Raw genomic sequence first — 8,807 nt, 5'->3', positions numbered from 1 at the left:
ACAGAAACAAAAATTAATCTAAAGTGTAGAAATCCTAACTCACTTTCATAGGAATCACGGTTGCACTTAGCATGTGCAACAAGCCTTTAAACCCCTAGGTTATCCCTAGTGGACGAGTTTTGTCTCGTGGGTGTTTGCAGTGAATGTACACCCAAAATTCAACAAGTAAAAAATTGCTGCAAATTTTAATCATGGCATAAGTAGGATAGTGCACAAAAGCTCTAAAACTGCTCAACTAAAGATTAAGGAGCCAAAGGTTCCCCCACACTTGAATTTTATCACCCCACATCAATTCAAGTAACAAGCATGCATCAAGATTGAGGGATCTCCTCATATTTTCTGAACACTACTCACCTTCAAGTAAACCACTCATAGCATCAATGGAACCAAAGACTTAGGCTTTGAGTATTTTTGACCATACTTTCTACTCCACTACTATTCTCTGAATGACATGGTGGAGCATACACCAGACACCCAAATACTTGGTAGCTTCACTTTTTGCATATATCCATAAAGACTTTGAGACATTGACGCAAGAGTATTTTTTTTTTTTTTTTTGAGTTTCCTTCCAAGGAATTTTGAACAAGTCACCCACTTCTTTAGGCAATAGTGCCCTGTCTAGTCCCAAGGAATTCCTTTCTTCTCTCTTTTTTTTTTTTTCATTCACTTTTATGCCTTGCCAAAATAAATTGGTCTCAACTACTAGCCAAATGATTAAAGGGTCCATAAAACACATAGAGGAATCTAGCCATCAAATGAAATAGTGCTTATATTTTCCAATTTAGTCCCTCTCATCGGATACAAACCAACTACCGTCCTTGAAAAGGGATTGTTTTTACTATTTCGCATGCTAGGGCACATAATTCCCTTTCTCTCTCGCTTCGCAATCAAAGAAATGTATGCACAAAACCAAACTACCGCTGCAATCAAAATTCAAAAAATTCACCATTTACTCCCCCCCGACAGTTAATTCATGTAGTGTCCTCAATGCATGTGGAAAAGAAGGAATAAGGACAATGGAGGGGATACATACTAGGAGATCAGTCTTCAAGGTAAAAAGAGGCTCATGGAGATCCATGACCTCTTCCACACTTGGAATGTGCATCTCAATGTATGGCTTCAAACGATAGCCATTTATCTTAAAATTAGCATTTATACTTGGATTGGCCACTTCAATAGCCCCATGAGGATAAATAGTTTGAACAATATAGGGGCCATCCCATCTTGAGCGCAACCTACCTAAAAAGATGTGCAAACGAGAATTGTACAATAAAACTTTCTAACCTACCTCAAAAGATTTTCTCAAAATGTGCCTGTCATGGAAAGCCTTGGTTTTTGCCTTATAAATTCGGGCATTCTCATATGCCTCATTTTTAAGCTCTTTCAACTCTGATAGTTGGAGTTTCCTATGGGCACCTGCAATGGGTGGATCAAAGTTAAGCTTCTTAATAGTCCAAAAGGCTTTGTACTCAAGCTCAATAGGTAAGTGACATGCCTTTCCATACACCAGGCGGTATGGAGATTGACCAAGATCGCTCTTAAAAGCTGTCCTATAGGCCCACAAAGCATCTACCAATCGATTAAACCAATCATTGCAGTTCGGATTGATGGTTTTCTCAAGAATTTACTTTATCTGCCTATTTGAAACCTTAACCTGACCACTAGTCTGGGGATGGTAGGGTGTGACCAACTTGTGAATGACACCATATTTCCTCATGAGGGGCCTCAAAGGGCCGGATGCAAAAGTGCTTACCCCGATCGCTAATGATAGCACGAGCTAAAACGGGAGAAGATGTTCTCCTTCAGAAATTTCACAACCACCTTGTGGTCATTGGTCTTACAAGCAACTTCCTCAATCCACTTGGACACATAGTCCACAGCAAGTAATATGTATAGATTATAAAACGAATTAGGGAAAGGGCCCATGAAATCTATGCCCCATACATCAAACACCTCAACCACCAGAATTGGGTTGAGGGGCATCCTGTTCCTCCTGGTTAGACACCCTAAAGATTGGCATGAGGGCCATGCCTTACAATAAGTACGTCTCTAAAAAGCATAGGCCAATTAAATCCACATTGTAAAACCTTGGTCGCTGTCTTATTGGGCCTAAAATGGCCTCCACAAGGCTAATCATGGCAAAAGGATAAGACAGATTGTTGCTCATGATCAGGAACACATCTCCAAATTACTTAATCCGGACAAGTCTTAAAGAGATAAGGATCATCCCAAAAGAAATATTTTACCTGTAAAAAGAAATGATTCTTATCTTGGGTGGACCAAAGTGCAGTATCACACCTATAACCAGATAGTTGACAATGTCAGCAAACCAAGGTTCACTAGACACTGCCATTAGAAACTCATCAGGAAAGTTATCATTGACTGGAGAATCAACAGTCAAGGAATTAGGCAGCCGGGAAAGATGGTCTGTAACCAAATTTTCACACCCTTTCTTATACCTAATTTCAAGATCAAATTCCTACAATAAGAGGACCCACCTAATGAGGCGAGCCTTAGCATCTTTCTTTTGCAAAAGATATTTGATAGCTACATGGTCAGTATAAACAATCACATATGATCCAATTAAGTAGGGCCTGAACTTCTCTAATGCAAACACAATAGCTATTTTCCAGTGGTGGTATAATTAAGTTGTGCATCATCAAGAGTCCTACTTGCATAGTAAATCACATGGGGCAATTTGTTGATTCTTTGTCCAAGAACAGCCCCTATAGAAAAATCAGAGGCATCACACATAAGCTCAAATTGCACTGTCCAATTTGGAGCTTGAATAATGGGGACTGAGGTCAATGCTCTTTTCAAGTGCTTAAAACTCTTATGACACTCAGAGGAAAAATCAAATGGGCAGTCCTTTGTCAAAGGGGAAGTGAAAGGTCTAGCTATGTTACTAAAATCCTTGATGAACCTTTTATAAAAACCTGCATGACCAAGAAAAGATCTAATGTCCTTCACACTCTTGGGTGGTGGTAAATTACAATGAGGTCCACCTTAGATCTATCAACCTGAATCCCATCTTTGGACACAATATGACCAAGAATTATACCTTGCTTCACCATGAAATGACACTTCTCCCAATTCAAGACCAAGTTCTTTTCTATGCATCTTTTAAAAACCAAAGAAAGGTGATGCAAGCAATTAGAAAAGATATATCCGTGAATAGAAAAATCATCCATAAACACCTCTAGGAAGTGCTCTACCATATCAGAAAAGATACTCATCATGTACCTTTGGAATGTAGTAGGGCCATTGCAAAGCCCAAAAGGCATACGCCGGTAAGCAAAGGTTCCAAAGGGCATGTGAATGTGGTCTTATGTTTGTCTTTCAAAGCAATAGAGATCTGATTATAGCCTACATATCCATCAATAAAATAATAATATTTATGGCCAGCTAGTCTCTCTAACATCTGATCAATAAAAGATAAGGATAAGTGGTCCTTCCAAGTTGCCGCATTCAATTTCTTGTAGTCAATGCACACTCTCCATCCCGTTTGGATACTGGTTGGAATCAATTCATTATTGGCATTCCCAACTATAGTCACTCCTCCGTTCTTTGGTACAACCTACACAGGACTCACCCATTGGCTATTAGAAATAGGATAATTATGCTATGATCTAAGCACTTTAGGATCTCTTTCTTGATTGCCTCTTTCATCACAGGATTAGCCCTCCTTTGGGGTTCCCTAGAAGGTTTGAAACTCTCCATCAGATGAATATGATGTTGAACAATGGAGAAACTAATACCTTTGAGGTCTAACATGGTCCAACCTATGGCTTCCTTATGTTCTTTCAGACGCTTAATCAACTCTTCTTCCTGAATAGAAGTCAAATCAGAAGCAATAATTACAGGGAGAGTGTCATCTTGCCCTAGGAAGGTATATTTGAGGTTGGAGGATAATACTTTCAACTCTAATGTGGGGGGCTCAATAATAGAGGGTTTAGGAATGGAGGTAGATAAGGGTCTAAGGGGCTCCAATGGTGGTTAGATGTTTCACACCTCGGATAAGGTGGTATCATCAACAATTTTCAATTCCTGCATACATTCCTGAAATCCCGAATCAAAATCAATCTCAAAGAAAGTATCAACATCATCGAGAAATCCCTGAAACATATGTACCTCTTCATCAATATTAGGCTATTTGCCCAACCTAAACACATTAAAGTCCACAGAAGTATTGCCAGAAGATAGTTTTATGAGACCATTCCTGCAATTGATCAGAGCATTACTTGTAGCAAGGAAAGCTCTACCCAAAATAATTGGGATTTGGTCCTTAAAATTGGCAGTAGGTTGGGTATCTAAGACAATAAAATCCATAAGAAAGATAAATTCCCCAACCTTTAACAGGACATCTTCAATCATCCCCTTAGAAATTTTAACCGACCTATCTGTAAGTTGAATAGTAATTCTAATTAGTTTCAGCTCTCCCAATCCCAACTGTTGGTAGACATGAAAGGGTAATAGGTTCACACTTGCACCAAGGTCCAATAAGGCATGATCAATAGTGGTGTTGTCTCTAGTGCAAGAGATGGTGGGGCTTCTAGGGTCCTTATACTTGGCCGCTATCGACTGTACGATAAGAGAACTAATGTTAACAGCCAAGAATGTCTTATTGGGCACATTGGTGGTCTGCTTTTTGGTGCATAAGTCTTTGAGGACTTCAGCATAAGCAGGGACCTGGGCTATGGCATCCAGTAAAGGAATATTCACCTGAACCTGCTTAAAAACATCTAATATTTTCTCCACAGAAGGAGACTTCTTGCTAACCAACCTATTTGGGAAAGGGGCAGGTGGGGTATAAATTCTTTCAAGGGTGGTCCTTTTCACTTCCTCAAAAGAATCATCTGGAATAACTTCAGGTTCATCAGACGAATCAGGAACAGAAGGCACTACAATGGCCTCTTCAGAAAGGGGAGAGACAACAGGAGTATGAGATGGTAAAGACTGAGGTGTACTAACCTGTTGATACTCACGGCTACTCCTTAAAGCATATACAACATTTACCTGGCTAGAGGTCCCTTGATGCTGTTGGCCTTGTACAACATTAAGTGGAGGAGCATGGGTACCTTACTGAATACAAACCTGATGCCTAGGATTTGACTCAGGTTGGATAGGTAACTTTCCTGTTTCCCTCTCATGCAGGATTATGACAAGCTGGGTGAGCTGTTTCTCCACATTATTGTGGCTTGTCATAAGAAGGGTCATCTTGTTTTCCATCTCACTCATTCTTGTTGCTTCTCTTGTATTGATAAACCCTGGGGGTTGCTAATAAGGTGCAAGGAGAGGAGGCCTAGAGGCATTCAATGGAGGTCCTAGATGAGGACGAGGGGAAGGGGGTGAGGAGACATACCTATATTTTGTGGTGCATAGTTGGGCCTTTAGAGACTAAGCAGGCCTTGATTTTGAAAGTTGGAAGGGCCTACTTGATTCCCTTGATTCTAGGAGAAATTGGGGTGATTTCTCCATCCTGGATTGTAAGTGTTGCTATATGGATTATTTTGGTAGAGAGCACTCACATTCTTAGTGTTGGAATTACCCACAAAGGTGTTGGGGCATTCCTCCATAAGATGTCCAGGTGTATGGCACCAACTGCATATTGACACATGGTTGACATGGTTAACTAGCATAGGCTCTTTAGTGATTAGGGACTCCAACCTTTTAATGAGGCTATCAAGTTTGGCCTCTTTGGTTGGAACACCCTCAATGAGATACCCCTTAGTGGTCCTTTTAGTCTCTTGGAAAGATTCCCACTCCCTAGTCTTTTCAGCCAAGTTGGTCAAGAATGTCCCAGCATCATTCTCAATAGAAAAAGATGTAAAGCCTACAGGACACATAGATTCTAAAAGCTGCTTGGTCTGAAAATCTCTGCCTTCATAAATAATTTGGTAAAGCTGCCACAAATCAATACTGTGGTGAGGGCATTCTAAAAGGAGGTTCTTGAATATCTCCATAAACTTAGAGAAGGACTCATGCAGTTTCTGCCTGAATTGGAGGATGTCACTCTTAAGTTTATTGGTCTTGTGACGAGGGAAATTTTTTCTCAAGAAGACAATGGTGAACTCATCCCATGTAGAAATGAAATTTGTTGGCAGTCCAGAGAGCCACTTCTTAGCCTGGTCCTTCAGGGCAAAGTTTATAAACCTCAGCCTAACTGCATCATCAGTTAAATTTTGAACCTTAATTAGAACACAGACCTCCTCAAATTCTCTAAGGAAAAGGTAGGCATCCTCATTAGCCATCCCATGGAAGTGGGGTAGCATACTAATAAAGTGGGTCTTGAGTTCATAGTTGTTCCCTATAGCAGCTGGTAGATTGATGCAAGAGGGTTGTGCAGCCCTAGTAGCGTAAAACCTATCCTTAAGAGTCTTAGGTTGTTGGTCAACCATGGTCAATGGTGGGGTCAAAGGTGATGGACAAGGTGGTATTCTAATAAGACGGTTAGATGAATCACGAGTCCACATTGTAACCACCTAAATAGATATGTGGTCTCCTTTAGAAAAATTCAAGAATAATAAAAGACTAGAAGAAAAGAATCACCAAAAATAAGAGGGAGTCCAAGGTAGATAGTGCATCTGTCCCTCAAGAATCAAAATAGTGGTTCCAAAGCTATAAGGTTGCCATATAGGTTGACAGCAAGGGAACCCGTATAGTCTTCACGAGCCACCTACGGGCGACTCCTAGTGGATTCTAATGTAGAGTGGAGGACTACTATACATTTCTGTTTCCAATATCAGTCACTATGTCGCTTCCCTGTTGTCAAACTTGGTGACCTCCAAAGATAAGTCACATGCCAATCCACCCAACCAAGTCAAGATGTGGCGTCATCGGTAACTTAATCCTATGAGGGATACCAATAGAGGTAAAGTTTGGGCATATGAAGGACTTTAGATTGGGCGCACAGTCTTTGAAACAGAAGAGAAACAAGATAAGGTTTTCAAAAACTTTTTTTTTTCTAGAAAAAGAAGAGGAAAAATAGAAGAAACTAAAGCACTTCGAATTGCTTAAAAATAAAAAAAATAAAGTGGTCAATAATCTCCTCAGCAACAGCGCCAAAAACTTGTTTGCAAGAAATAATTAATTGCAAGTGTACGGATCAATCGTAGCTATGGGTCAAACTCAAGGAGAGATACGCCGCTCTATTTTGCTCACTTTAAAGCAATGCAAAGTGAACCAAATTAATTAAAGTGTGGAACTAAACTAATGATAATTAGATTAACACGTCCTAACTCACAAACATCTATCAAAATTACGCATCTAAGGAATTGAATTGGCGTTCTAACACATAAGCATCTAACCTATCAATACTAACGCGGATTCGAATGAATAAATTATAGCCACACACCACAACCACATAAAAAAAAGAAAAAGAAAGAGATTAGAGAGGGATAATGAGACTAAGAGATTAGAGATGTAAAACTCGAAGGGACTTAAACTGGATTGAAATTGCTTGCTTCTCACACTTGAAATGGCGCTATCAAATCTGAAATTAAAACAAAAAATAATTAAATTAAAATTCTACCATAATGCATAATGATAATAGTAACAAAAAAAATAAAGTCCTAAAAGCATGATTGAATTAGAGAGATAGAGAATGAGAATGAAAATAAAAATAATGGAGAATAAAAATTCCTAATAGAATGGAGGGATTAATGGAGATGAGAATACTAATAAAATAAAACTAATAGAAGAAGAAAGAGGTAGAGAATAAGAAAAAGAAATTAGAAACTAGAAGAATTAAGAGGTTAAGAAGAAGAAGAACATAAAAATAAAAATAAGAACTTAATACTCCCTTCTATCAAAGTTGAAAGTGCATGAATTAATTAGGACTAGCATGAATGAAATTGATGAAGTTTGAACACTTGATTAATCCTTGCATGGCTTCTTCCTCTTCCAAGTCTCTAACTCTTCTCACTAGAATTAGAAGCCTAAACTAAAAAGCTTTAAAACTAAACTAGAATTAAATTATTACAATCATATTTAAGACATAAAATTAAAACACAAATCAAAAGTGTTACAACCATGAACGAAGCTCATATATCAAACTAGAAAACTAGAAAGCCAAAAATCACAAATTAGAAAGAGAATAAGAGAAAACTTCACTAAGATTTGAACTAGCTTATAAGAGAGAACCATGGGGTATTTATAGGGGGAAGAGGAGAAGGGAGAAGAGGGAGAGAGCCTCCACGGTTTTGGGGGCTTCTCTCCTTCTAAAACCGTGGAGGGGAGAGAGAAGGGTGGAGAAAATCTCAAAGATAAGAGAATATTCCCTTCTCCTTCCTTTACAATAAAGCTTGAACCCAAAGAAAAAAGGAAAAGATAGAAAGTGAGAGAGATTAAAAATCTTAGCTACAAAAACCTTCTACTTTCCAAAAAGTAACTTTCTATTTCTATCTTGTGCTTCCTTATCTTTGTAGGTGTCTTCTCCAAACAAAGAGATCAAGGCATCTTTGACTTTTCAACCTTCCATGGATGAGAGAATATTTTTTAAAAGAAATCTATCCAAAGTCAAATCCCAAAAGTGCCCTTGGAAATTTGGAGGAGAGAGAGTGTGTGATGACTAGGATTCCTTTCAAGAATTAATCAAATCCCCATTCTATCTTTCAAAAAATTGGAGCATGGGATGCTTATATAGGCCTCACTGTTGTATTCCTTATAAAAAATCACCCAAAATAGACCCAAATTTCGTTCAATTTGGAGTTTGGGAACCCAAGATATCTCAAGTTGAAGTTGGACTGCTCCAGCAGCTTCAAAATGGAATCTTTCGGCTAATAGAAAAGCCAATTCCGGATTTATCG

The sequence above is a fragment of the Telopea speciosissima genome, unplaced genomic scaffold (assembly GCF_018873765.1).
Source record: "Telopea speciosissima isolate NSW1024214 ecotype Mountain lineage unplaced genomic scaffold, Tspe_v1 Tspe_v1.0038, whole genome shotgun sequence".
In the NCBI taxonomy this organism is placed as follows: Eukaryota; Viridiplantae; Streptophyta; class Magnoliopsida; order Proteales; family Proteaceae; genus Telopea; species Telopea speciosissima.
Note: the sequence above shows the minus strand (reverse complement) of the source record.